This window comes from Papio anubis, chromosome 10, assembly GCF_008728515.1.
Source record: "Papio anubis isolate 15944 chromosome 10, Panubis1.0, whole genome shotgun sequence".
Taxonomy (NCBI): domain Eukaryota; kingdom Metazoa; phylum Chordata; class Mammalia; order Primates; family Cercopithecidae; genus Papio; species Papio anubis.
In genome coordinates, this window is record NC_044985.1 from 123,261,049 (window position 1) to 123,288,157 (window position 27,109).

The 27,109-nt window shown below is 49.9% G+C and overlaps 1 protein-coding gene and 1 long non-coding RNA gene across 7 annotated transcripts in view; one reads left to right on the top strand and one right to left on the bottom strand.

The window, feature by feature from the left end:
• The window catches only part of HDAC4 (histone deacetylase 4), a 298,215-nt gene that overhangs the window by 243,488 nt on the left and 27,618 nt on the right, over nt 1-27,109 (bottom strand). The window contains exon 1 of one of the 6 annotated variants that reach the window (XM_031651654.1): nt 10,125-17,445. The exons of 4 other annotated variants lie outside the window; for them this stretch is intronic. The gene's annotated coding sequence lies outside the window, so the exon portion shown is untranslated. One more of the 6 variants, XM_031651655.1, reaches the window with a different exon arrangement.
• LOC116269220 lies at nt 3,114-4,926 on the top strand. Its single transcript, XR_004176680.1, has 2 exons — nt 3,114-4,029; nt 4,608-4,926. It is a non-coding gene; the product is annotated as an uncharacterized LOC116269220 (long non-coding RNA).

Below are 27,109 nucleotides of genomic sequence, written 5' to 3' on the forward strand. Positions count from 1 at the left end.
ACTTAACTGTGTCATATGATGAACAACACTATTTCCTCCAAAATGTACTGAGTCTGGAAGTATCCCTTCATCGCCATAGAGTACTCTTTTTTTTTTTTTTTTTTTTTTTTTTTTTTTTTTTTTTTTTTGAGATATTCAGCTCTGTCACCCAGACTGGAGTGCAGTGGTGCGCGATCTTGGCTCACTGCAAGCTCCACCTCCTCGGTTCCTCAAGCATTCTCCTGCCTCAGCCTCCTGAGTAGCTGGGACTATTACAGGCTCACACTGCCCCTGGCTAATTTTTTGTATTTTAGTAGAGATGGGGTTTCACCGCAGCTAGCCAGGATGGTCTCGATCTCCTGACCTCGTGATCCATCTGCCTTGGCCTCCCAAAGTGCTGCTGGGATTCCAGCGTGGACATCAGCCTCGCCCGTCACAGCCTAACAATTCTCGGTTCCAAGCCATCCAAAACCCGGAACTGGGGACAGCCTGCCACCACGAATATCCTCTCAGCGTGAACATCCACCAACGGCCAGAGGAAAATGCCTCATTACTGGTTCATCCTATACAATAGGTTTATTCGTTTTGTTTTAAATGCAGAAAGACGACTACCAAGTAGAGATTATTTCAGTAGAGGGACACAGCGTGGTGCAATGACCAGGATGGAGGTGCCTAACCCCAGTAAAATGCTGACATGGTCTAATCTCAAGCAGATGTTCTGATCCCTTCGCACGACCATGGCACTGGGGCGACGACACCGCAAGAGACAGGCACACGAGGCAGGGCAAGTGGTGTTTATCACAGCTGCACAACGGGAGGGCAGCAGCACGCACTTATTTGTACTAATGTTTAACAGGCTAAGGGCCAACATTTGCTTACTGGCTAAGTGATTTTCAATAGTATGCATGGAAACAAAAGCAAATTCCTTGAGTGAGAAGCGTCATGGGTGGAATCACGAAGCAAGGTCCCACCCACCTGCACTGGTGGCCTCCCAGCAGCTCTCACAGACCCTGGACCTAGCACAGCCCAGCTGCGGCCCAGGGACTGGCACAGCTGCTCCGCTCTGTTCCCAGCATGTCACAGGGGAGGCACACACCAGACGAGTCAAACCAGCAACAGAGCGGAGAGCCTGTGGGGATGCAGCTGGGGACCAAGCAGATGGAAGACGGGGAGTCCTGGGGCTTGGGAGGCAGGGGAGATGGAGAAGGAAGAGAGGCCCCATCAGAGGACTCCCTGCAGCGCTCCATGAATTTCTCCTGAATTCCGTCCATAAGTGCCTTTCAATCCATGCCACCGAGGGCATTTCTGCTCCCTGCGACGAAGTGAACTCCCCCAGCACAGTCAGCGCATCCCTCTACCACAGAACGTCTCTTGCAGCCTCCCGAACAACCTTGGGAAGGAGCATAAATTCAGCAACACACTGATGCTGGCCCAGGCCGTGCGCTGTGAACCTACTCCCATTCCAGTACAAGCATTCCCTCTTTTTACCCCAACTGGGAAATTCAAACAGATTAAGCCTCATCCATTCAAATCACTGATAAAGGAAGATCCTCAAACCCTCCGTCTGGAGCCTTCCTGAGAGTGCGGTGTAGGTAGCTACTGGTCACATGTGGTTACTTAAATTGAAATTTAATTTAATTTAATTTGAAATCCAGTTCCTCGGTCACACCATCCACGTGTTGATGTAGCCACTGATGAGCTCAACAGCCAGGCATGGCCAGTGGCTGCCCCGACAGGCATTGCCGCTATGGGCCCTTTCCACCATCGCAGAGAGTCCTGGAGAGGAGGACCGAGGAGACCTCTTCTTTATAAAGCCCTCTTTGTATCCCAGTGTCTTTTCCTCTTCTTCCAAATGAGCGGGAAAAAAAAAAATCCCAACTGAACCTGACTCTGCTCCATCCACGTGGATGAAGCCAGACTGGGCTTTCCTGCAGAACAGGAATGAAGACGCAGCAGTGGACACAGCACACTCTCGTTCCCCGGAGAACCCCCGGAGCTGTAAAAACACCCGATCCTCCCCTCTCCAGTTCCTACGGAATTTTTCCAACTGCTCTTTCCTTCTTCATCCTCTTCCATAATTGCATGCTGTGTGACGGGAGGGAGAAGTGAGAGAGAAGGGAAAGCAGCAGCTCATTTTCCTCATTCCGTCCATCATGTCCACGGTGTGTCAGGAAGGGTTGCAGAGAGAAGCGTCTTCGGGGTCCATGTGGGACCCTTCCCTGGGGCAAGGGCCCTTGGCTCTGGGCTTCTCTTTTCCTGGGGCTGCCCGTCCAGAAGGACAAGCCCTGCCCCTCCTCTGGGCTCCAAGAACACTGCCCATTCCTCCTGCTGCTCCTGCTCAGCTGGGTCCCTCAGCCCCATCGGGGAGCAAGGCCTTCCTGCAGGAACCCCTTCAGGCCAAGCGCAGCCAGCACTCCTCATGCTCTTCATTGAGCCGGCCGGGCGCCACCCCCTTACTCAGCAGCAGGAGGCCCCTTCTGGAAGCGGGTATCTCCCTCTGCCCAGGCTCTGCGTCTAAAGTCTGTCTCCCATCCCAGCCATGACGAGGGGCGATGGTGGGGCCGTGGTGTGCGTGTGCAGCGCGAGGACTGCTGCTGCCATGAACATTCCTCCTGCCTGCTGAGTCCTTGATCTGCTCTCAAAGTAATGGCTCCAGGGCGAGAGCAGCAGCCTGAGGCCAGTGATGCCAGGTGAGGCTCCCACACTGGCCCACATTTCTAAATTCTGCTGGTGCTTTTTTTGTTTTTTTTTTTTTCCTCTCTTGAAACAGGGTCTCCCTCTGTCACCCAGGCTGGAGTGCAGCAGCATGACATGGCTCACTGCAGCCTCAACTTCCCGACTCAAAGGATCCTCCCACCTCAGCCTCCTGAACAGCTGGGACTACAGATGCACACTACCATGCCCAGCTAATGTTTTTAATTGTTTTTGTAGAGAAGAGGTGTCCCTATGTTGTCCAGATTGGTCTCAAACTTCTGGCCTCAAGCACTCCTCCTGCCTCAGCCTCCAAAAGTGCTGGGATTACAGGTGAGGGTCACCATAGGCCTATTTGTTTCTTTATGAAAAAAAGTAAAGAGTAAATTGTGATGAAATACTACAGTGCTACTGTGCTATGATTCCTGAATGGTAAAAACCTCAGCACACTTTGTTTCTCCATCAGGTGCCTTGCCCATCACTACTGCCAAGGAGAGTACGCCTAAGACTGATGCTACAAGTCTTTTCTTAAAATAACAACAACAACAATAATAAAAACAAACAAACAAACAAAAAAAAACAGGCAGAGGATGGGGGCTTCAGAGTCCTTTACTGTGAGGTCAAGAATAATTCCTAGTCATGGAAAATCAGCTCTAATGACGTTATAAACAGACAGCTCACCAAATCAATCAGAAAACATTCTTAGTATCATTCTCAGGCTGTCCAGAACAGAAAACCGAACTCCTGCGGCTTTATTGTGTAACGCTTAGAACTCCATCCTGATTGGAGAACATGGTCCTTTGTGACGGACAGGCAGGCGGCGGCCAGAGCCCAGAACCCAGCATCAGCCAAAGGAGGCATCAAGCTGAAGTCTCGGGTGAGTTCATTTCAAAGTCAAGGGCAAGGCCACCCTGGCAGCAAATTCTTCTGGCTACTCAAATTCAAATATTGCAGAACTAGCGCTAGAGCTGCCAAGCTAGAAAATAGGAGCAGAGAGAGGAGGCCCTTCCACAGGAATCCAGATGAGCAAAACCCCTTGCTCTCCTCATCAGAACTCAGACAGGTTAGCGGAAAACCTGGGGACGGAACGGCTTCCACCAGGAAGGAGAATCCACGCGGGGCCGTGACCAAGCACTGCAAACACCGCAGCAGGCGCTGCCCCTCTTCCAGCAACACCGCGGAAGCAGCCCAGCTACCAGTGACTTTCTGGTGGACGTGCTCCAGCCCCCAACCCTTGAGCCAGGACCCAGCCCAAGAGCACAGCACCCTCCACTCTCCCTGGGCCTGAGCAAGGCAGCAATGTGCTTCGTGCAGAGCGTTTCATGGACGCACCTGCAGGAAGCACCATCGCTGCTCAAGGTAGTCATCTAAGAACCGCTCACCCTTGAGAAGGGCAGGTCATCTTACTCCTCCCCAAAATAGTCTCTCAAGTCAGGCTCTCACCCATAGAAGGGACTTGCGGGGCGTGTGAGGAATGGCATTGTGGTGACAGCCCCAAGCAGGGGGCCATGCGGGCTCACGCCCAGAACGCCTTGGCAGGGAGAGGAAAGGGGTGGGCACTGCCTGGGCACTCTGCATGCTGGGCTGGGCATCACTGCTGCCACCTCAGGAGTCCTCAAATGCCCCTGGGTGGGAGAGGTCATCACCTCCGCGTACTGAACAGGAGACCAGCTCAGAGTTCAGGGCGGGCCCCTGGATTCAAAGTGGCCACAGAGCCTGACTCGAGCCTCAGGGCACGAAGCACCTGGCCCTGGCCTGCTCCCACCCCACACCTGGCTTCTCAGGCCTTGGGACAGGAGGGCACAGGGACAGGCCTAGAGGACAAGGTCCCTGGAAGCCCCGACAGCTTGACAATGTGAGATAAGTTTCTCTTCCTTTTTATCAATGCTCCCGGACTGACCTGTCCTCCTCTGACGCCTGGTTCCTCTGCCATCAAGATCCGCCGTCTGGTGTTAAGGGGAACATACCTCACCCTTCTGCAGTTGCCACCGAGCACCCAAGGCGTGGTCCGCGGGGCGTCCTGTGAGAGCGTCACAAGCACCCCACGAACAAGACACAGCGGCGCGTTTCCTCGGTCTCCCTGCTCCTTTCTCAGGACGGCCTGTGGCTTGCTCTCCCTTAAAAATCCTCTCATCAATGGTACATTGTCAGCTTTCTTTCGTTTTGTTTGTTTTTTCTTTTTTTTTTTTAATTCACAATTGCGGAAACCAACTGGTTGAGCTGTTGCCTCAAGTAAAAAATTCAAGTCAGCCCTGACGCTGTCCATGTTTTCTGGAAAAACTGCTCACTTGTCAACAACATCGGGCGGCAACTGCAGGCCTCACCCCTCACTCTTCAACAGCGGCGGCAACAGCTGCTTCCCCTGCGCTCAACTGCAGGGCGCAGCGAAGCCCCGTGACAAGGGCTTCTTGGGGACCCCAGACACCCACCAGACCCCACAGGCCCGCCCCATGGCCCTGGGAACACTCAGCCCCAAGGTCCCACTTCCTGCCTCAGTCAAGCGCCTGCCTCCCAGGCCTCCCCAGTCTTCATCTCAGACTGCCAGGTGCTCTCGAGCCCCCGGAGCGCCCTCTGAGCCACAGCTTATAAAGCAGGTAGGACCAGCTCTGCATCAGACCCCTGGGTGCGGGCCCAGCACCAGCTGCTTAACCTCTCTGAGTCGGCTTCCTTACCTATAAATGAGGATAAAAGCAGGATATTCACAAAGCCCCGAGCTAGGAAGGCCTCAATCAGTGTGAGCTGGGGGTAGGAGTCCACACAGGAGCAGTACCTGTTGCAAGTATTTTTGTTACATGCTGGGAGGATTAAATGAGATAAGCCGTGTAAACACCAGGCACACAGAAAGCATGAAATGATACCAGCTGGTGGCATGGTGTTACTTTCATTATTAATAATTTGAAAAAGCAGATTAACAGCTCAGGCGCTGCTGAACTCAGAGCCCCCATGAGGACAGAGGCTATAACGTAACAGACATGAAACGTCCTAAAAGCTCCATGCGCAAGATACGCTGTTTTTAAAAGGGACTGACTGGTGAAAACACCTCACACACAAGGCAGTGCCCCTTTGCCAGGCCCTACCATGTCCGGCCCTCGGCTCCTGGGGTCAGGAGCTGTCAACGAAGCTGTGACCCTTGTGCCCAGCGTGCAGGCTCCGGGGGTAACTGGTTGCTTCTGAATCTCCTCAATGGGGCTTAGGAATGACATGCTGTGGATGCTGTCAAGCAGAAACAAGGCCCCTTTGGGGGCTTTCTAAGTTAGTAAATACATGTATATATAATATATATACACACACATAGGAGAAGGTGAATACTGGGCACCCAGAGTCTCTGTAGGGAGCCACACGGCCCAGCAGAGAACACACAGTGAGTGTCAGAGTCCAGCCATCCCCTCCCCATGTCAACAGGACAGTCCCACACTTTCTTCCAGCCGGCCTGGGGCATGTCAGGAGGCAGGGCCTGTACTGCAGGCTCTGTGTTCTTAGCCTTTGTGGGGGGCAGAGGTGCCCACTGCCACGTGGGCACACACAGGAGGCTCACCACATTCCTTCAAATGCAGATGATAAAGCAACTTGAGTAACATGAATATGGTCACACTCATCTGAGGACTGCTGCTGTGTTTTCTAACTGCATGGCCATGACCAAGCAGTCAGTTTTGATCTAGGTTGGTAGTCAGGTTTCTGAAAGCGATGGCAGGCGCCTCAGGGCTGACACGGGGAGTCTGCTTGGCACACCTTCACCCTCGTTACATTTTCTGGACAATGGTAGGGAACATTCCTTACTCCTCTGGCCTGTCAGCTTGGCTGAGCCTGGTGTGAGTGGCTCGTTGTGGGTCTGCGGCTTCATTACTGGGGAGTCTGGGTCATCTGTGAGGCCAACAACGTCCTGCAGGCACTGACGGTCCCGGCTTCTGCCCCTTTCTTTGTGGAAGCCACTCTGTCAGGTCTGGGACAGAGGGGCAAGAGGCTTTCAAACTTTTCCTTATTTTTGTATATTTGTATATTCAAAAAAAAAAAAAAACAAAACTATTTATTTTAATGCTGAAATAAGTTCTAGAAGTTTCCAGACTTGTAGGTAAATGAATAAGAACTGAGTTTGTTTTCCAATCATGTTCACATTATTTGTGATGGTGTGGCTTAGTTTCATTGAGTGACTAAATTCTAGCCATCCCTAGACTCATGGCCATGAAACTTGTCTTTCAGGTTGAAATACATTTATTTAACACACATGCACACACAATTCCATGTGCACACAGGAAGCTTTAGCAAGTGCTCTCTGACCCCATTCCCTAAACTCGACTGCGAACGAGGGTGCTGCTGCCCACACGGGCCCTTAACCTGACAGCGTTCCAGGAGACCGCGCAGGAACAGCAATAAAGAGCTGCGTAGCCACCAGCATTTCAGATGAATGCAGTGCCGTGGGCAAGCGCAACGTCTGCGTCTCCCCAGCGCTGAAATGATTCCTAGTGCCCTAGACTGCCTGGCTTTACATGAGAAACACTGCACCTAAGTAACTACTTCATCACTCAAGGTCTCAAAGAATGCTGCCGACCTCAGTCCACCTTGCTTCTAGAAACCGAAGGTTCTGGGTTTGGAGGGATCCCAGCTCTTCCCTGGGAAGTCGTTTTCCTGAATAGATCTGACTTCCCCTTATTTTCCTATCATTTCCCATCTTTTCACACATTTAGAAGGCAAAAGAAGTTCATCTCTCTAGTGATTCCTGAAGCTACCTGGCCCATCCATGGTGGGTGAGCCCCCACCCAGGTCCAGCAAGTCCGTGACTGCAACACAGGACCTCAGAGGCCACCTGGCCAGGCCCCATCCACGGATGTGTCCCTGCCCAGGTGCCAGCAAGGACTGACTAATACCTGACCTGGGGCCAAGCTATCGTGTGTCCCATACTCGGCCCATAGAGACATCAAATCATCCAGGCCCCGACATACTCGCTTCGTGCCTTTCCCAGTCATGATGCAAAACGTGAGCTGGAAAGGGTGCTCTTCACCTAAACAAGGTCAAACACAGGGGCTACGACAGGCGCCCCACGTGCCCCCATGTGCCCCCCACACTGCCCAGGTGATGGCAGAGCAGCCAGGGCCCAGGGCCCACAGGGTTTTACATGGTGATAAGGGGTAGGGGGTGAATGCTAAGGAGCGAAGGCAGGACCCCACCTCAGTCAACAACCAGGAGACCCTGGCCTGGCTTCCCACACACCCCCAGGGAGCCGGAGAGGATGGAGAGAACCTTCTGGGAGGAGCTGCAGGGATGCACAGGGGCATTCAGGAGTGTCCAAGGAGGGCCTGAGCCTCCAGTGTGCACCTCCCCAAGCAGGCCCTGCACCCTGGGCCCAGGGTGACCTGGAAGCAGCAGGAGCCGCAGGACCACAGGGGCCACCAGCAGGGTGGGTGATACCATCCTTCCCACACTCGCCCTCTGGACTTCAGTACTCCGGTGAGCCTGGAGGCCCGAGTCATCCATCTCAGGCCACACCCTCCAGCTCTGTGCCTGCCTTCCACCCTGGGTGACCACAAAGGGTCTAGAAACTCTGACAGGGAAGGAGAAGAGAGCCCTGGGCACAAAGCCCAGGGCCTGGGGTAGGGTCTGTGCCCCAGTGGTCATCCTCAGCTGAGTGGGGGCTGTGCCCAGGACCCTCGGGAGACCATGGGCTCCTTTCAGAAACAAGAGGGTGTTCTGTTTAGAAGCAGAGCACTGAGGAGCTGGAGACGCCAACACAAGAGTGGCTCCCCGTGATGCCCAGAGGTGGCCACTGGGCCCCAGGAGGGAGGGGTTTGAAGGGTGGGTACCCCAAGTCGTCAAAGGACCAAGTAGACACAAAAAGGAACTCCCCTCCCACCACCAGTCAGGGACCTGCCAGAGATACGAAGGCCCAGTGGTCACTAAGGCCTGTCTCTGCAGCTCCATCCTCTTGCCTAGAAAAAGTGAGTGTCCCTGCCTCCTGGACCTCGCAGACTCACTAGGCACCCTAAACATGGTTTTCCAAATAGCCAAACCACAACTCCTGCTCAAGAAAACGCATGTGAGAGGAGCCCTCCTCACTCAGACAATGTTCTCGTGACCACACTCGGTCTAAGCAAACGCTGCTGGGATAATTTTCTTCACGTTCTCTTTTAGAACAAGCAAAACGCAATAAGGATGTTGGAGTGTTTCGTGCTTTCTTTCCAGAGGCATTTCTACCGGCCTGAAATGCCACCCCACAGCCACTGTGGATTTGGGGACTGTCACACACATCTCCACACACCCCGAGCCACATCACACTTAGCCACTCTCTCGGAATTCCTGATCCCCACCTGAAAACGGAAAACAAGGCCCAGCAGCAACACCCAGCAAAGTGTCGCCCTCCCCCCAAAGTGAGTGGCCACACAGCAACCAGCCGCTGCAAAGCAATGAGCCGCCAGGAGCCAAGGATGGCCCATCCCACCCCCAACGGTGAGAGCCGGGCCCGTCACACGCCCTCCCTGGGCCTTGGCACTCGTCCTTCCTGCACCTCATCACCCACCCTCCCTGGGTCCCAGCGTCCTCATCTGTGAGCTGGGGGTGGTCAGCATGCAGGAAGTCCTCCATGACCATGAGCTATCAGCTTAGGGACAAGAGAGCTAGAGACCGGGGGGAGTCCACTGCCTTGGGGATGCGAGGGAGCCACGCTCACCTTCTCCCTGATCAAGCTGGCCCCCTGGTGACACGGGACAAGAGGATAACCTGCTTGGCACTCAGCAACAGTCTTTCCTAATAAGAATTCCACACTTCCATGAGGCTATAATCAACTCGGGAGTGAGGAGTTACTTAGCTCCCTGTTTCCAGAGGGTCTTAGCAAAGTGAGGAATCTGCAGATCTCTCTGAAAGATCAGCTACCAAAGGAAAATAACAATAATGAAGATATTGTTGGTGGAATACATAATCTCCATCCACAGCCAGATACTGGTTCCAGAACTACACTTCGCATTTAGGTGAGCTCGTTTTCTGTATTTCAAAAGCACAAAGATCTATGTTCATGGTGTAATCCAGGCACAGTGTGGTTAACGGGCCTCCGGGTGTCCCCACTTCCAGCCCAGTGCAGGGGTTCAGCCGCTGCAGAAACTCTGAATCTGCTAACACAAAGTGCCAAGACTGCTGTCCGCCAGCGCCTTCACTCCCCCGGGGCCTGTACCTGTAGCAGGGCGCTCACATTCCGAGTCCTCATTGCTTCTGGACCCAAGGGCAAGGCTGTCGCAGGCGAAAGGTGATTTCCCTTTCCTCTACACCCAAGCCCTCGGAAGCGCGCTGCAGGCACCTGGAGGTGGCACAATGCTCCCAGCTCCCCCAGAGGCTGAGTTCAAACATTCTAAGTGGATTCTTGATAACAAGCCGCCAGCTCACTGGAAGACACTGAGCAGTTACATAACAGCACAGAAAATCCCTTACAAGTTTCTTAAAAAAGAGTTAATCGTACCGACTTGGTACTTTACCTTCAGCCTAGACTTTCGCTTAATCCCAGAAACCGCTCCAAAGGCGTTTTTCTGAGGGCGTTCGGCGCCGTAACTCAGGAGAAACCCAAGTCCTGCTCTCCCGGCGGTGCTCGCTGAGGAAGAATTCAGCCGCTCCACCCTGACATCTGGTTTCTATTTCATATCCATGTTGTCACATTACATAACAAGCAGATGATACGAGAGATCACCACAGTGTTTCGGCTCAAGAGTCGCAAAGAACGCCCAGAACACTGTTTATATTCAGGGCCCTGAACGTTCACCAAATCAAATTTAGTGCAGAGGCTGCATCATTCCAGGCTGAAACCCAGCACTTAGAGCAAATGCCCGAGGAAGCAAGAAGCAGGACCCCGCCTTCTCAGCCACCTCTCACTAACACTCAGCTCCACTCCTGCTTCCTTCCTGTCACTCCACATCCAAGTTAGAGGGAAGTACAATTTATCTCTGGCCTGCATTTACTTTTGCACCTGGAAGAAGGCTTTGGCCTTGTAGACGGGCAGGAGTTCCTGCCGGCAAGGGCCAGTGTGGGGCCCAGGGAGAAGACGGAGGTCAAGTCATATGGCCCCCACTGCGGGCAGAGCTCCGCCAGCAAGCATCCTGGGAGCTGGGGGGCCTCAAGGGAGGGCAATCCCCCCACACACCATCCCCTTCTCCTTTGCTCATCTGGGGAAGCTGTGAGGACTGGTGTTGATAAAACCATTCCAATCGCACACTCAGGCCATGGATGTGGCCATGCCAGCACGGAGGCCAGGAGCCTCTAGCAGAAGTGTGTTCTGGAAGCTGCCCCCTCCTATGCTGCCACTTGGTCCCATGGGGCATGGAGGGAGGGTGGCCAGGGCAGCCCAAACCAGCATCAGGCACAAGGCCCAAGGAGTTTCTCCAGAGCAGCCCATCCTCTTCAGTCCAGAAAAAGTCAGATTCCACGGCAGGGTCAGCCGTCCAGTTAGGGAACCCACTAAGGGGCTCTGTGCGTGAAGGTGCTCAGAATCAAACCACTAAACCCCAGGACGCCCTGCTGGGGGAATGGTCCACAGCAGTCATTCAGCCTTGGGGTGAACCGTTCTGCACACGTGCAGCTGAGAACACAATACTTCTTATTAGCACACAGAATGGCCAAAGCCAACGTGATCAGTAGAAAAACCGACATCTCAGTGACTTGGGGGTCAGGTTTGCCCTGGATGTGGGTGGAAGCCCCAGGTGTCCCTCAAGCCTGGTCCAGGGCTCTGCAGACAGCAGACACACCAACTCTGAGTGACAGCATTGGTGTTCAGCAGATTCGGGATTTCGCTCTCCCCTGAACCAAGGATAGAGAATGCTTCACAGAGTAGGTTCAACAGAAAATGGTCACAGTGTGTCTGTGAGACAGAGATGTTCCGGGAGGATGGCTGGGGCCGAGGGAAGGCCCCTCCCATGAGCCCTACCTCCATGAGACTGCATAGGGCAGGACTGCCCAGCAGAAAGAGCACAGCACAGGCACAAGGGCGGCCCCAGGTTGGCAGGGCTGAATGGCTTCGGGACCTCCCTCCTTCCCCCCCCCGGGGAGTAAAGGCAATGATGCAAGTATGATAAGCAAACAGAGGCCCCAAAACACAGACAGGGCCAGGACCCTGATGCCAACCAAGCAGACCCCAAACTGGGCCCAGGAGCACAGGGCAGGGTCGCTGAGTGCAGAGGGGCCTCACGCAATGTCCAACACTTCCCTCCAAAACAGACGCGCTGGTGACAGGCTTCAACCTTTTCACGGGCCTGACACCTGGATCTCTGCTGCCCTGTGCCAGGTTAGCCACGACCAACACCACCACGGCCACTGGCCGTTTAAGAAAAAGAACCCTGACGTTAACCTGCTTGAGCCCTAATGTTAAGCCAGAGCAGCACCACAACTCCAAAACCGCGTGCAAAGAGCACCTTTTAAACACTCTGCTGAGATTTGCACGGTCACAGTCTGACAGGCAGGTCTTCTTGGCTACCTGTGGTTTCATTCCAGCATTACCAGGCACCTTAAAGGCCTGTGAGCTTTCATGGGGTCAAGCAGCATCAGCTCCACTTTACAACCCCGCAGAGTGAGGTGCCCACTCTGCAGCCCCAGGGCAGAGCCTTGCAGCCTTAGGGCCAGGGGGATGGCCTGGCCCCTTCCGAGCTCTCAGCAGTCTGAACTCCGCATGTCCCCTGCTGTGTCACCGGCACGCTGGTCTTGCCTGGCATTGAGATATGTGGCACAAGCAGGCACCAAGCCCAGAGACACCCGACCCGGACCGTTAGACTGGGTAGCATTTGTCAAGCGCCGTGCAAACAGTGGATGAAGTGTCCTCAGCCGGCGTCAGCTGTCCTGATCCGCAGAACACATAACTCCTGGCACTTCTTTCCGAACATCCGGGAAATGCAGAATCCGAGCGTTACACCATCCAGTTGAAGATGACAGATTTACGATATAAAACAGCACCCGCGACTGAGGACTTTGTAGAAACGGAGGCCGCTGTCATTATTTCATAGGGGAGGGGGAGGGGGGCACTGTGATCCATGACAGGAAACGACAGCTCAGCCCCTCCAAAATCACACACGGGGGACTCCGTTTCTTAGAGAACTTCAAGTTTCTGTTCTAAGCAAACGTTACAATACATGTTAAACTACATTCTGACACGAAGCTCCCATGCTTTTCAACGGCAGGTGTTACAATGACCATGGAATAGTGATGGGGCGGTGCCTCCTCACGGGGACATGGCAGGGAGAAGTGTGGACCGGAGCCAGGAGGGTCCTTGACCTAAGAGGCCTTGGGCAGCCCACGCGGTGGCTCCGAGTGCTCCCCTGTGAAAGGAAGAGCTCAGAAAGGGTTTCTCTAAGGCTCCTCCCAGAGCGGAGGCTCTGCGGTTCCCTGGGGCCCTAGACTAACATGAGGAAAAGGAGACAGAGAAGAATGCCCACTAAAAGCCTTACCCAAAAAATTGAAAGCCAAGAAAAATCACACCAGATCATCTCAGTTTAGACTTGAGGAACCTCGGCGCTGACATCACTGTCACCATCACAAAGCACTGGACACCAAGGTGCCACCTACCACACCGCAACCCGGAAGGAGGGGTGGGCGGGGGCACCCCTGGGTAGGGCATGACACCAGGCCAGCCAGCCACCCGTGCTGCAGAGGAAATGCAGCCCCTCCCAACTGAGAGACCCCGGTACCATCACCACAGCCTTGGTGCCAGGGCTCCTAGCGCCTGACAGGGAAGATGAGAAGGACACTAGCTGCTGCCAAGAGGCCTGCTGCCCACCCCCAACTGCATGGCAGTGGTGCTGCCAGCGCCACCATCCACGGTGGCCCAGGAGCCCACACGCAGGACACGCACCCACATAGTTCCACATTAGGCCCTTTATTCCTCAATTGTTGGAAAGAAGGCCAAAGCCAGATGGTGAAATTCACGAGGAAAATGTCCCTCACTGTCCTCCATTCTAAAGCAAACACTAAGAATGGGCTGCTGGGCTACAGAGAACTCGTCTCCTTTCCTCTATGCGTCCAACGAAATGAAAACATCCACGCTTGCCTTCATAAAAACGGAAAACTGCATCCAGAACAAGGTCTGTGGCATTGCTGACAGCATGTCCCATGGATATGAAGTTGGTCTTCCTGTGGGTCCTCCAAGGCATGCCCTTCGACGGCACCACAGCACTGAGGGCAGAATGTGGTGGTGGCCCAGCTGCCATGGCACCGGCAGACTAGCCTGGTACATGGAGAGGGGAGCCTGCTGACTGTGGGCAGGCCACGTTCCCCCAGTGTCTTCATCTGCAGAGGCAGACCCGGAGCCTCTGAAGACCGCCCCAGCTCGGCACTGTGGGGGCGGCCAGCCAGGAGGCCGGCAATGCTGTCAGGCCCCACGCTCCTCTCACTGGCTGCCGACAGGAGGCAGATGAGGTGTGGGGTGCAGCCTGCAGAGCAAGGAGTCAAGGTGGCCAGCCTGGCGCAGGGTGTGCCCCCAGCCAGGGAGCTTCACTCAGGCTTGGGCTCTGTCCTGTGCCTCCCTGGGGGCGTTCCGAGGTGGCAGAGGAGGAAGCTGCGGCCTGCTATCCACTGCCCAGTCTCTGCCTCTCACCAGCACACAGATGTTCTCAGCGGCACTGACTGGCTTCTGCCTGAATTCATTTCATATTTTTAAATATGCTCTTAATGGAAAGCAACAAAAGTACTTGACAAAATGCGCTGATGTAAATGTCCCTGCAGCAGCCAGGGACTAATTTTAGAAGGGGCTTTGAGGAGAAACCCAAGGGATGCTCACTTGCTGGAAACAGCCTCCTCCCCAAAGAGTATGAAGATCTGGATTAGAACCAAGTATCCCCACGCTGCCCACAAGCCTGCTCCTCCAGTCGGGGGCTGGCCGTCCCACTGAGCACTGATATCGAAGGCTGGACTCTTCCTAACCTCACGAGAGGTTAGGACGACAGGAATCGTCCCAGTTTTCCATGCCACTTCACAAACACAGCTGGTCAGGCCCTTAGCACTTCCAGACCCCCAGATATCCCAGATTCTTTGCTGGAAGTTACGGACACAGAAAGTTTCTCATGAAAATAACGGCCTCGAAAGAAAGCCAATGTACAGCACTGGTGACAGGAAGATTCAGAAAAGCCTTCACGCCTGGCAATATGGCACACGCACTTTTAGAGACGTCTAATTATACTCAGGGCTGAGCTGGCTGAAGAGTGAGGAATATACTCCAAAGACAGGAATTCAAGGCAGGGCGAATCGAACACGAAAGGCAGCCTGGAACCCAGGGCCTGTCCTGGGGACAGCCACCTGCACTGCCACGTACCCACTGCACTGTCCCTGTGAGCGTGTGTGGGAGCAGCTGTAGCTCCCTTGGCAGGGGAAGCCAGAAGACAGGCCTGCAAGGGGCATGTCCGGGCCTGGGCTTCATGTTGGCTAGAAGGGGTCAAATCGAGAGAGGACGCCCCTCAAAACTCATAATCACAGACCCCTCGCAATGGTTTGGGGAGAATTCAGACAACCCATGAGGCCTGACGAGCATCCCTGGCACCTGCAAACATAGGCGTGTCCCAGGCAGCACCTCCCAGCACCAGGCAGAAACCAGCAAAAACCTTCTCTAGAGAAACACACTATGAACCTCAAAATAACATCCACAAGAAGGATGGACATCAAGTCACAATCAAGGACCATGGGTAGCGGGAGTAAGTCCCGGAAAGATCTCAATTGTAGGAAAATCAGGTACTGACCCAAAACACATGTGAAGGACACTTGAAGAAACAAGAGAGGTCATCCAGGGTGAGGCTGGAGCTAGTGGCCGCCAGGTCCTGTCACTTAGTGACTGTACAACCCTGGTGGCTTCCTCAACCTCCCTGTGCCTTAGCTTCCCATCTGCCAAAGAGGCATTAGAAGAGCCTACACTCTCCCTGGAACAAGGGTAAGGAAGAAAGGAGACAGATGTCTCAGCTGTTATTATTAATAACTATCAGAAGTGTCACATGGATCTGAATGATCCAAATGGAACTTGAAGAAACAAAACTGTCATCATTAAATATTAAAACTAAATGAGTGAGTTAACTAATCAAGTATTAATAGATAGAGCTGAAGAGAGAATTAGTGAACAGTAAAATAGCACTGAAGAAATGACCCAGGATGCAGCACATAAAGGTAAAGAGATAAAAAGCAGGAGAGGTTAGGGGACTGGAAGGACAGAGGAAGACATGGTAACACACATCTGTAAACCAAAAAAAAAATTCTAAGCTCCCGACCATCTGAATGGACCCCTCCTCTCAGCCAAGGGCATTCCAACGTTAACCTGAAAAATTAGTTCCGGTTGTGACGGGGAGGGGGAGCCAGATATGCCTCATGATACCCTCTTCCTTTTTGGAATTGCTGATAGAACAGACTCTTTTAAGTCTGATGAGAAACATTTCAGTCTATTCTTTCTGACGCCTGCTGCCTGGAGGCTTCGTCTGCATGGTAAATCCTTGGTCTCCACAACCCCTTATCATAATCCAGACATTCCTTTGTGTTGATAGTAACTCTTTCAACAAACTGTCAATCAGAACATTTTAAAATCTACCTATAATCCGAAAGCCTCACACTTCGAGTTGCCCCGCCTTTCTGGGCTGGACCAATGTTCATCTTCCGCATACTGATTGGTGTCTCATGTCTCCTGTCTCCCTAAAATGTATAAAACCAAGCTGTTCCCCGACCACCTTGGGCACATGTTGTCAGGACCTCCTGAGGCTGTGTCACAGGCACGTCCTTAAGCTTGGCTAAACAAACTTTTAAAATTGAGTGAGACCTGTCTCAGATACTTTTGGTTTACACACCTAATCAGAATCCCAGACAGAAAGAAGAAAGATGATGGGACAGCGACGGGCAATGCCGATGCACGAGCGCTAGAGAAACATTCAAAATGAAACCCAGCATGCCCAACCACACGCTAACACATGCCTCAAAGCCCCTACACTTCAGAGAGCACAACAGGCACCGTCAACCCGGCAGACCAGGTGACGGTGAGAAAGTCCAGACACAGACGAAGGACAGACGAAACTCCAGGGCAGGATAAAGGTGCCATCTCAACCACTGGGACAAACAGGGATGTTTTAATAAATGGTGCTGGGACAACTGGGCCACCGTCTGGGAAAAGCTAACAGTAAATCCAAACCTAACGCCATATACAAGGGTAAACTCCAAACGAATCGGGGATGCAAATGTGAAAAACGAAACCGTACAAACACTCGAAGAAAACATCTTCTGGAATTCAAGGAAGGCTTTCTAACTAGGACTGAAAATCCAGATGCAATTTAAAAAAACAGTAAGGTTGATACATGGAGGAAAAATCTTTTACGGGCAAAAGCAGCATGAGAAAGAACGTCAAAATACAGTGGACAAACCGCGAGCAGTTACTTGCAATACACATGAAAGATAAAGGCCAAAATCCCTTACATCAGGAGAACTCTCATAAACTGTGAGAACAGAGACCAAAAGCCTAACAGAAAAGCCAAAGGCAAAGACAGAAAAAAGGCCCCTACAAACTGAAATATCCTCATGTACCAAATGAGCAAATAAGTAATACGCTCCACTCCAAAGCCCTGTGGGCACAGGCTCGCTCAGACACCACTGGCGGAAATGCAAATGGATGTAAGTTTCCTACAGGAAATTTTGAGAAAAAAGCTAACAAAATGATATATCTGCTTATCTTTTGGTAGAAATCACTCCATAAGCCAACTGTGAAGATACAACTCAGATGGCAGGCCCAGTGACTCACACCTGTAAATCCCAGCACTTTGGGGGGCCAAGGTGGGAAGACTACTTGAGCCCAGGAGTTTGAGACCAGCCTGAGCTACACAGCAAGACCCCATTTCTACAAAAAATTAAAGATAAAAAATTACCTAGGCATGGTGGCATGGGCCTGTAGTCCCAGCTACTTGGGAGGCTGAGGCGGGAGAACTGCTTGAACCCACGAGGTGGAGGCTGTAGTGAGCCGTGATCGTACCACTGCCCTGTACAGTACACCAATTGTCCCTATGTAAGAGAGTGGCTGGACGAATTCCCGAGTGTACGTGGCTGTCCTCAAGAATGAGCAGGAGCCTGTGGACAGACATGGTGTGGCTTCCAGGACACGCTGCTAGGGAAGAGGAGTTCCCTATAGGACATTCTTTCTGCGCAAGAAAGGGGGCAAATTAAAGCACACAAGGCCACCCAGGAAAGAAAGGGTAGCTCGTGGGGACAGGGTGGAAAGGACAGGGGAACAGCAGGGGTAGGGGACCCGCTTCTCTGGGTCTGGCTCCTATACAGTTCTGGCTTTTGAAACTGCAATTGGGTTTCACATAATCAAAAAGTGCAAATTAATACAATCAAAAAGTACCAAGAGGGGGGAAAATTCTAAAATGAAATACAAACAGAAACAAATAACCAAACCCCATTTCAAATGAGTAACATAACCACGCTGGGGCAGGGTGGGGTGTGCATAAGAACTTGCCAAAGTGGCTTTTAGACCCAGTATCTGGACCATACGCCTTCAGTGACTGCTGGACTCTAGCTGGGGGTTTCTTTTTCACAGAGGCATAGTTTAATAATCTCTGAATATTCTGGGACAAATAAGGAAGTACATTATGGATTCTGAGAGCTCCGTGTCTCGTTGTCAGAGGAGGGAGTAACAAATGTGAAAGGAGAAGGGCGGCTGACGGCCTTTGTGAGGCTGGGCTGGAACTGAAGTGCCATGTGTGCGGGTGGGGCCGGTGTGTGTGGGTGCAGGGGCGGATCTACACACATCTATTCACAGCTCCGGCTGCCGAGAGCCGGTTTCTAAATAGCATTCCCCGAGAAAGGAACCAGGCCGCCTTGAGAAACAGCTGATTCCAGGCCAGGGCAGGGAAAGTACAGGAGAGATTAGGACAGTCTGTGTATCCAAGAGGGTAAAGAAGGGCCCCAAAACGGGGGGACCTGCCAGAAACGCCAGCATGAAGGGGCTCTCATTGGCCAAACTAGAACAATTTGGGCAGCAGAACAGATATTGATAATAAAAGGTTATAACCCAGTTAATAAGTTAGGAATCTACAAGATCAAACTAATGTAAGTAAACAATAAGGAAAAACATAAATCAGGAGGAAAGGAATGCTCTTTACAGTAGAAAGTTAACTACGTGAGTCCACATTTCACGTCGTCTATAGGTTCTTGGAAACTGCAACTTGAAGCCAACAACAGAGGGTCCTCAAACAATGCCAGTCCTTCAACAGTCATTTGATTGTAACACTAGTGAGAAAAAAAAAAAAAAAAACCTTGGTTTTCTTCTGTATTATTTCACTTAAAAGTCACAGTTTCCAAGACCCTCTTGAGGTTAATGAGGGCTTCCCGTCCTGAACATAAGAATGGTGGCACCAGATGACCAGTAGCCGCCACCAGGACAATAACAGACTCAGGCAAGAACCATGGAAGAGGCTGAGACTTGCGGGTCGGTGCTCGGGGAGTAGCAGGGCTGTCTGCACAGTCCCAGATTATCTCCCTAGCAGATACCTGCTAATTAGGCAGGAAACAATGTAACTTCACAGCGGAAACACCCGCCAGCACCACCTTCACTGAGAGGCTCCAGGCAGCATCAGCAACAACGAAGTATCAGTATCACTGAGTACCACTGCGGTGGCCGGCCTCCAAGTCCAGTGGCATCGCTGGAATCCAATCACAAGGAAACTGCCGAAATCCCAAGCTGAGAAGCATTTTACAAAACAGCCGCCCCTGTGCTTCTAAAATGTGAATGTCATGAAACATAAAGATGATGAGGAGACTGTCCCAGAGCAAAGGAGATTAGGGAGGACACGAGAATTGAATGCTCTGCAGGGCCTGTCATCTCCTGTTGATAACAAGACATCAATAGACCATCAGCAAAACATAAATAAGGCCTACAGATGAGAGAACAACGCGGGATCGCTGTTATTTTCCAACTCTATTCCCTGTACGTAGTTGAAGAGCGACCACGCTTATCTGAGGCAACATGGCCTGGATTAGTTGGGGGAAGGCATCACATCTACCACTAACTTTCTAATGATTCTGAAAAAAAACAAAGGATGCATACAAATAAACAGTAATTCTTTGGACTATTTTTTGCTGATTTTCTGTAAGTTTGAAATTACAGCAAAATTAAAAGTTACAAAAAAAAAAAGTTAAGGAATAAAATTCCCCATTATTACGGGAAGACACTAATCTTCAGATTGAGGAAGTCCAAAAAAATATCAACAGGGGTAAGTGAAAACTCTTACTAAAAATGTAGAACACTAGGACCACAAGACACCCAGAGAGACACAACAGATTCCTACCAAGGAAGTGAACAGCCACAGGGGAACTGAGTGAACCAATCACATCCTCAGAGCCCTCGGGAAGAGCAGCCGCCTCCCCAGCACTGTCTTCTGTGAGGGATCATTCAACAATGAAGGGGAAAGGAGGCAACTTTCATACGACCAAAACACGGAACTTCTGCAGGAATTTCTAAAGGATGTTACTTCCAGAAGAAAAGTAAAAGCAAAAAAAAAAAAAAAACAGGATATCTGATATTCAACAAAAAACAGCAAACAAGTAATAGCCACATACAGGAAAGTTTAAGGAGCAGTGGCCATAGGAAGCTGTGATAATGAAGGCAGCACACGGCCAGCCGCAGCCTCCCGTTAGCTGCCGGAAGGAAGCCACACACACCCAGATACATCAATTCTGCAAATGATTAAGAAAACAAAACCAACAACTAAGAAAAATGGGTGCCCTGTGTCAGAAGACACTGACGGCTGGCACAGCAGGCTGGCGGTCAGGTACAGGTCAGGCGAGGGTCACCTCCCGGGACCGAGTAGCAAGGCGCCCTGGTCAGTCTGAGGACACTGGCACTATGTGTAAGACAGTGTGGCCGTGCTGGGGGCCACACAGAGTTAAAAGTGGCTTACCCGTGACCCGGCACTCCTATCCCCGGGCAGGGACCTGGCAAAGGCCCAAGTCTGCGTGTGCCAGAAAACACACAAAACAATGTCCACGACATCATGTTTGAGAGCAGCCACATCTGAACACGAGTCAAAGTTGTAAAAATTCACAAAATTGAATGCAAGACGCTAATGAACACCAGTTACCTAGAGCTACATGCAGAAACATGGTTCTCGAAACCAGTCCTGCCTGAAAAAGAACCCACGAAATAGAAAACATATAGTATAATTCCATTTACATAAAGTTCAGAAACATAAAACTAAAATCATGTTGTTTAGGAACATGTGCATGAATGATAAAACTTTTTTTGGAAACAACACAATGAAAAGCAAACATGTAAATGTCCTTGCAATGGTCTCTGTCTCACAGTGCACACGGTCACTGCTATTGTTTTTCTTTAAATGATGCAGATAAGGTCTATGTATTGTTTAATTCTTTAATCAGAGATTTATAATTAAAATTTAAAATAAACACGTGTGCAGAGGATAAAAAGAAAATGACTAAGGGAGCTGAGAAAGTGATAAATCACCTGTAATCCCAGCACTTTGGGAGGCCAAGTCAGGCGGATCACCCGAGGTCAGAAGTTCGAGACCAGCCTGGCCAACATGGTGAAACCCCGTCTCTACTTAAAATACAAAAAGTAGCCGGGCGTGGTGGGAGGCGCCTGTAATCCCAGCTACTCAGGAGGCTGAGGCAGGAGAATTGCTTGAACCTGGGAGGCAGAGGTTGCAGTGAGCCGAGATAGCACCATTGCACTCCAGCCTGGGGAACAAGAGCGAGACTTCGTCTCAAAAAAAAAGTGATAAATCAAACGAAAAAAAAAAAATTTAGAAGGAATTACAGAGAATGGAACACTGAACTCCACCAGCCTGTGACAAATGACATAGGTAAATCTAAATTTGCCAAACACAGAAATAAGGAAATTCATAGGACTCTTTTGTTATGTAAAAATATGTATTTTAATCAAAATTATTTTGCTGTTGAACTTTTCTAGCTATTAATTATTGGCAAATACAAAATACGCTGATTCTAGTGGGTTTCTGATAATCTATAAAATTTTCTGAATCTTTTTGAGTCTTTTCATGTGAATTTATTTTAGTTCTTCCCATCTTAATGAAACTGCTGGTATCTCAAGCCATACTGAACACATGTGCTACCGTCAGGTCAACCTCAGAACACAGTTCTTAAGACAAGGCCTCTAGAGTTTTCCAGCCATGAAAAAGATTCATTTTTGCTTTCAAATGATCCCCAACTTATAAGAACTACATATTCTCTCCAACTTGGGTATTTTAAAATCAGTTATGAAAACTGAAATATTTTATCTTTATTTTTCAAAACATTCTCTCATATTTACATGATTTATACCGCTTTCCTTGTATAACAAACTGTCCTGTAATAAAACCTTTGATAATGAATAACTATATAATGTACTGTTATTTTCTTTTCCCCAATATTCTATTTAGGGTTTTAAACCTATGTTTACAAACAAAATATGCTTAGAACGTTTGCTTTATTATTGTCTCTTACAGATTCTAAAACCAAGATACTCTGAGCTTCATAAGATTAGCTTGCATTTTTCTGTGTTTTGAGGCAATTCTTAAATAAGGTGAACATGTGTAAATGTTGGAAAAATATTACATTATCCCTGAATGAGCAGCTGCTTTCAAGAATTACCTAACCGGGTCCTTTGCGGAGTTCTCAGAAGTTCTCCCCCTTAGTGACAACTTCCTCTTAGTGACATGCTTCTTCTTGTCAGAGTACACGATGCTTTTCTTCTAAGTTCTGACATTTTATAGTTACTTGCTCTGGCCCAGTCAAAGCCCTCCAAAGCCTTGCCATAGAGCACAGAACATCACAGCTTCCGCCCACACCAGGACTTCCCCTAGACGCTGGCTTCATCATTCTCAGGGCAGCATCTATCCCTGACAGCACATGCGGTTGTTACGGGGGAGGGTCTTCACTGCGAGTCCTCCAGGTTCTTGACATGTTAAAGAATTGGACAAAATACACAAAGCAATGAAAGAATGAAGCAATGAAAACGCACATTCGTTTAAGCAAAAATACACTCCACAGAGCAGCAGCAGGCACTAAAGCAAGTAGCTCAGGAGCCCCAGTTGCAAAATCTTCTGGGGTTTGAGAACCCTTTAGAGGTTTCCTATTGGTTACACCCTATGTAAATGAAGACTTGGCTTGTGACCAATCAGAGGCCAAAGTGAAGTTATACCCTGTGCAAATGAAGACTTGGCCTACAACCAATCAGCGGCTGAAGTGAAGGCTCAGCCTTCAACCAGATGCTGAAGTGAAGGATCCCTGTCTCCAGATCCTATTCTCCTGCCTTGCAATGATCAGTTTAGGGGAGTAAAGCCTTACACTCCAGAGCTCGCTGGTTAAGAGTCAATTGCTTGGCACAGCTCCTTGGGCCAGTGACTTCCTTTCTCAATGCCTCTGTTTTCTCATCTGTAAAATACGGATGATGTAAGGTTAGCAGGACCCATCCCTAGGCTGTTATAAGGATTACAGCTGTACATATGTAAAAACACTTAGGAAAGTGCCTCTGCAGAGCAGACTCCATCACTGCCAGCCATATTTACCATTATGTAGTTGTTTATTTACCCATCTACTGTTTGACTTTCCCCCTGGCACCGGGTGTGGCAATGGGTGGGGGCTTTTCCTGTGTGGCTCACCGGTAGACCCCAGTGCTTACAGCAGCCTTGCATGTAGGAGATGCTCACAAGAGGCATCTTGACTGGCTGAGTGCTGGTGTATGGACTGGAACCAGCCTAAGGAAAGCACTCTTCAGACTCTTCATCCTGCCCAACTGTGGGTAACCTGGGTCTGTCACTCAGCCCCACACCCACAGCCCCACTCCTGGCTTCGATAAGCAATGTCACCAATGCCTGCCCCAGCACCTGGGCAGACTCTTGTGGCCCTTCCTTCTCAGGAAGCCCAGAAAGAACTGCAGTCACTGAGACAAAACCCAGCACTGTTGCAGGGTGTGTGGAGGCATCTTGCCATAGTGGGTGGGGTGCACGTGCCACAAACGGCTCACTCTTGATGATGAGGGTGACTCATGCATGCCCCTTGTCCTCACAATTCTGTTTCTGGGACTTTATCCTAACAAAACAATAATGATAAGAACAATCAGCCCCAAACATAAAGACACGTGTGCAACAATGCTCACTGAGGTGTTACTTACTATACAAAGAAAATTTAAGTCCCATTAATAGAGGATTTTTAAGTACTGAAATATTATGGAGCTACAAAAAAATCCCACTGCTGTTCTATCATGTATGTAATAGGTGTGGATATGGACGTAGGGAGACAAAGAGGGAAAGAGAGAAAAAAAAGAGCTCCTGCTCGAGAATCTACAAAAAGTCACCGACGACCTTCTCCGAATTGTGTGCCTCCTGGCTAACTGTGGTCTGGCGGGGCAAAGAGGGCATTTTCCTTTCTTTCATCTTTCAGCATTGCTGGATGTTAAGTAAAGATAAGACTACATCTTAACTTTTGAAACTGGGGAAGGGGAGTATTTTCCCATTTATTTAATAAACTGCTTTCATCCAACAAAATCAAAGCAGTAAGTCGGGTAGATCCCTGGCAAGCCTGTGTATGGAAGACACAGCGCAGTGCTAGGCGAGAGAGGAGGCATCTGGGAGCTCAGGCCACACCCTCCAAGAACCCGTGGCCAACGACTTAGGTGTGTGTGCCTGGAAAGTGCTTCTTCATGCATGGACATGGGAGAGGTAATGCTGAATTCATGTCTCTGGCCAACCTGGATTTGTGGAGGAAGACGCCAGTGAGAGTTCAGAAAGCATCCTCTGTCACGGGGCCCCAGGGCAGCCGCTCACACACACCTGGGGGCCTGCACAGGGAAAAAACACCGCCACTCGACCAGGCAGAAGTGCCACAAACACATTCATTTTTATGTTTTCTAAAAAAAGACAAGAACATCCACTGTTGTTGAAATATTTAACTTAAAAAAGAAACAGTACGAATTTCAGAATGAAATATATCCTCTATCACTCCCCCTAGAATCCAGGGCACGGAAAGTGCATCTGAATGGGGACACATGCACTATGGTACGCACTGATGAGACACTGACACAGGCTGGTGTAACTTTTAAAATGCAAAGGATTAGCACAATTGAAGGTGTGAAACTAGAAGGCAGCTGAAAATATTAAAAAGTAGTCACCGCACATAAATAAGAAATTTGGGGTCTCTGGAAAATATTTTCAAACATAAAGTACTTAGATAATCCTGAATTTGAAACCCACATTGGACATGCACAGGCAAAAAAGTAGCCACAATTAGCTGAAAGAAACACAGACCTGAGCCATCCTACGAGAAAACCAATCCTGCCACAACTCAGCAACGTGAACTTAACATGGAGAAAGAGGTCCTCACCACACAGTATCCCGGACAGAAGGGCTGGTGAGAGTGAAAATTAAAAGCAAGAGAACAAGAGCAATTTTTAAACTCCTTCAGATAAAATAAATAAATCCTAATCCCTGTAAAACCTATTGTCATTGTGTGTTTGCTCTCCAGGGGCCAAGCAAGGCCAAAGTGCCTGTGTGTCACGCTGTGGCTTCCTGCTCAGCAACCCATCTGCTTCAGTGCAGCAGCCAGCACACTCAGGACCCCCGGGCAGATACCACGCAGGACTCTGATGCAAGTGGTGACAGGGTGGTCAGGAGAGCCCCACTCACGAGGCACCACAGCTCATAGTCAGCACAACTGGGAACCCATGCTGCAGACAGCCTGTTCTCTGTCTCCTGTGGAAACCCTGGTCAGTTGTTCTTAGGCTCGCCATCCTTTGGAGAGGACGCCATAACAGAATGGGGCGTGGGCGAGGTGCTGCTGTAGGGACGCAGCAGCAGGGACGGGAGCCAGTGAACAAGAGACTGTGAATATGGCTGCATCGCCCTGGCTTAGGAAGAGCAGAATCTACACTGACCTGGGAAGGAAGAACAACTGCAGCTCAGACACTTCCAAAGCACAACTTTAGAAATGAGCAAGATCTTTCCTCTAAGACACATGCTCTCTCATAGCAGCTAAAGGCAAGCAACATGCTCTTCAACAAATGGTGCTGAACCATCATATCGCTACAGGCAAAGGTATGAAGTTGAATCCCTACCTCATACCATATGCAAAACTTAAGGCAGAATAGACCAATGATCTAAATATAAGAACTAAAACCATAAAACTCATAGAAGAAAACACGGGGGGAAATCTTCATGACCTTGGATTTGGCAGTGGCTTCTTAGATATGATATCAAAGGCCAAGCAATAAAAAACAGATTAACTGCGCTTCATCAAAATGAAAAACTTCTGTGCACCACAGGACACCGTCAAGGGAATGAAATGACAACCTACAGAAGAGAAGGAGATATTTGCAAATTATATATCCATAACATATGAAGTACCCCTACAACACAACAACAAAAACAAACAACCCAATTCAAATATGGGCAAAAGACGTGAACAGACATTTATCCAAAGAAAATATGCCCACGGCCAGTAAGTACATGAAAAGATGTTCAACATCACTAATTATTAGGCAAATGCATATCAAAACCACAATAAGATACCATTCACACTCACTAGGATGACTATTATTTCAAAATCAGAAAATAAAAAAATATTGGTGAGGATGTGAAGAAATTGGAACCCTCGTACATGGTGGGCGGGAACATAAAATGGTGCAGCTTTGTGGAAAACACTTTGGTGGTTTCTAAAAACTTAAACACAGGGCTGGGCACAGTGGCTCACGCCTGTAATCCCAGCACTTTGACAGGCTGAGGCGGGTGGATCACCTGTGGTCAGGAGTTCGAGACCAGCCTGGTCAACATGGCAAAACCCCATCTCTACTAAAAATACAAAAATTAACTGGGCGTGGTGGTGGGCACCTGTAGTCCCAGGTACTCAGGAGGCTAAAGCACAAGAATCACTTGAACCCCAGGGGCGGAGGTTGCAGTGAGCTGAGATTGCACCACTGTACTCCAGCCTGGGCGACAGGGTGGACTCCATCTTAAGGAAAAAAATAGTAACAATAAATTAAACACAAAATTATCACAGGATTCAACACTTCTGCTCCAAGGTATATACCCAAAAGATGTCAAAGCAGGGACTCAGAGACATGTGTACACACGTGTTCGCAGCAGCGTTAGTCACAACGGCCAAAAAGTTAAGACGGTCCAAAGGTCCATCAAGAGATGAAGAAACAAAATGTGGTATATGCACACAACAGATTACTCATCCTTAAAAGTTTCAGGAACCCAATTCTGACCATGCCACAACACGAGTGAATCCTGACACATGATACCAAGTGAAAGAAGCCACACACAAAAGGACAGAAAGGACAAATACGATACAATTCCATTCGCAGCAGGGCCCTAGAGGAGCCAGATTCGCAGAAAAAGCAGAATGGTGGGTACCACAGCTAGTGGGAGGGAAACAGGGGATTGTTTACGAGGTATGGAGTTTCTGTTTGGGAAGATGAAAAAGTTCTGGGAATGGATGGTGGTGATGGTTGCCCAAC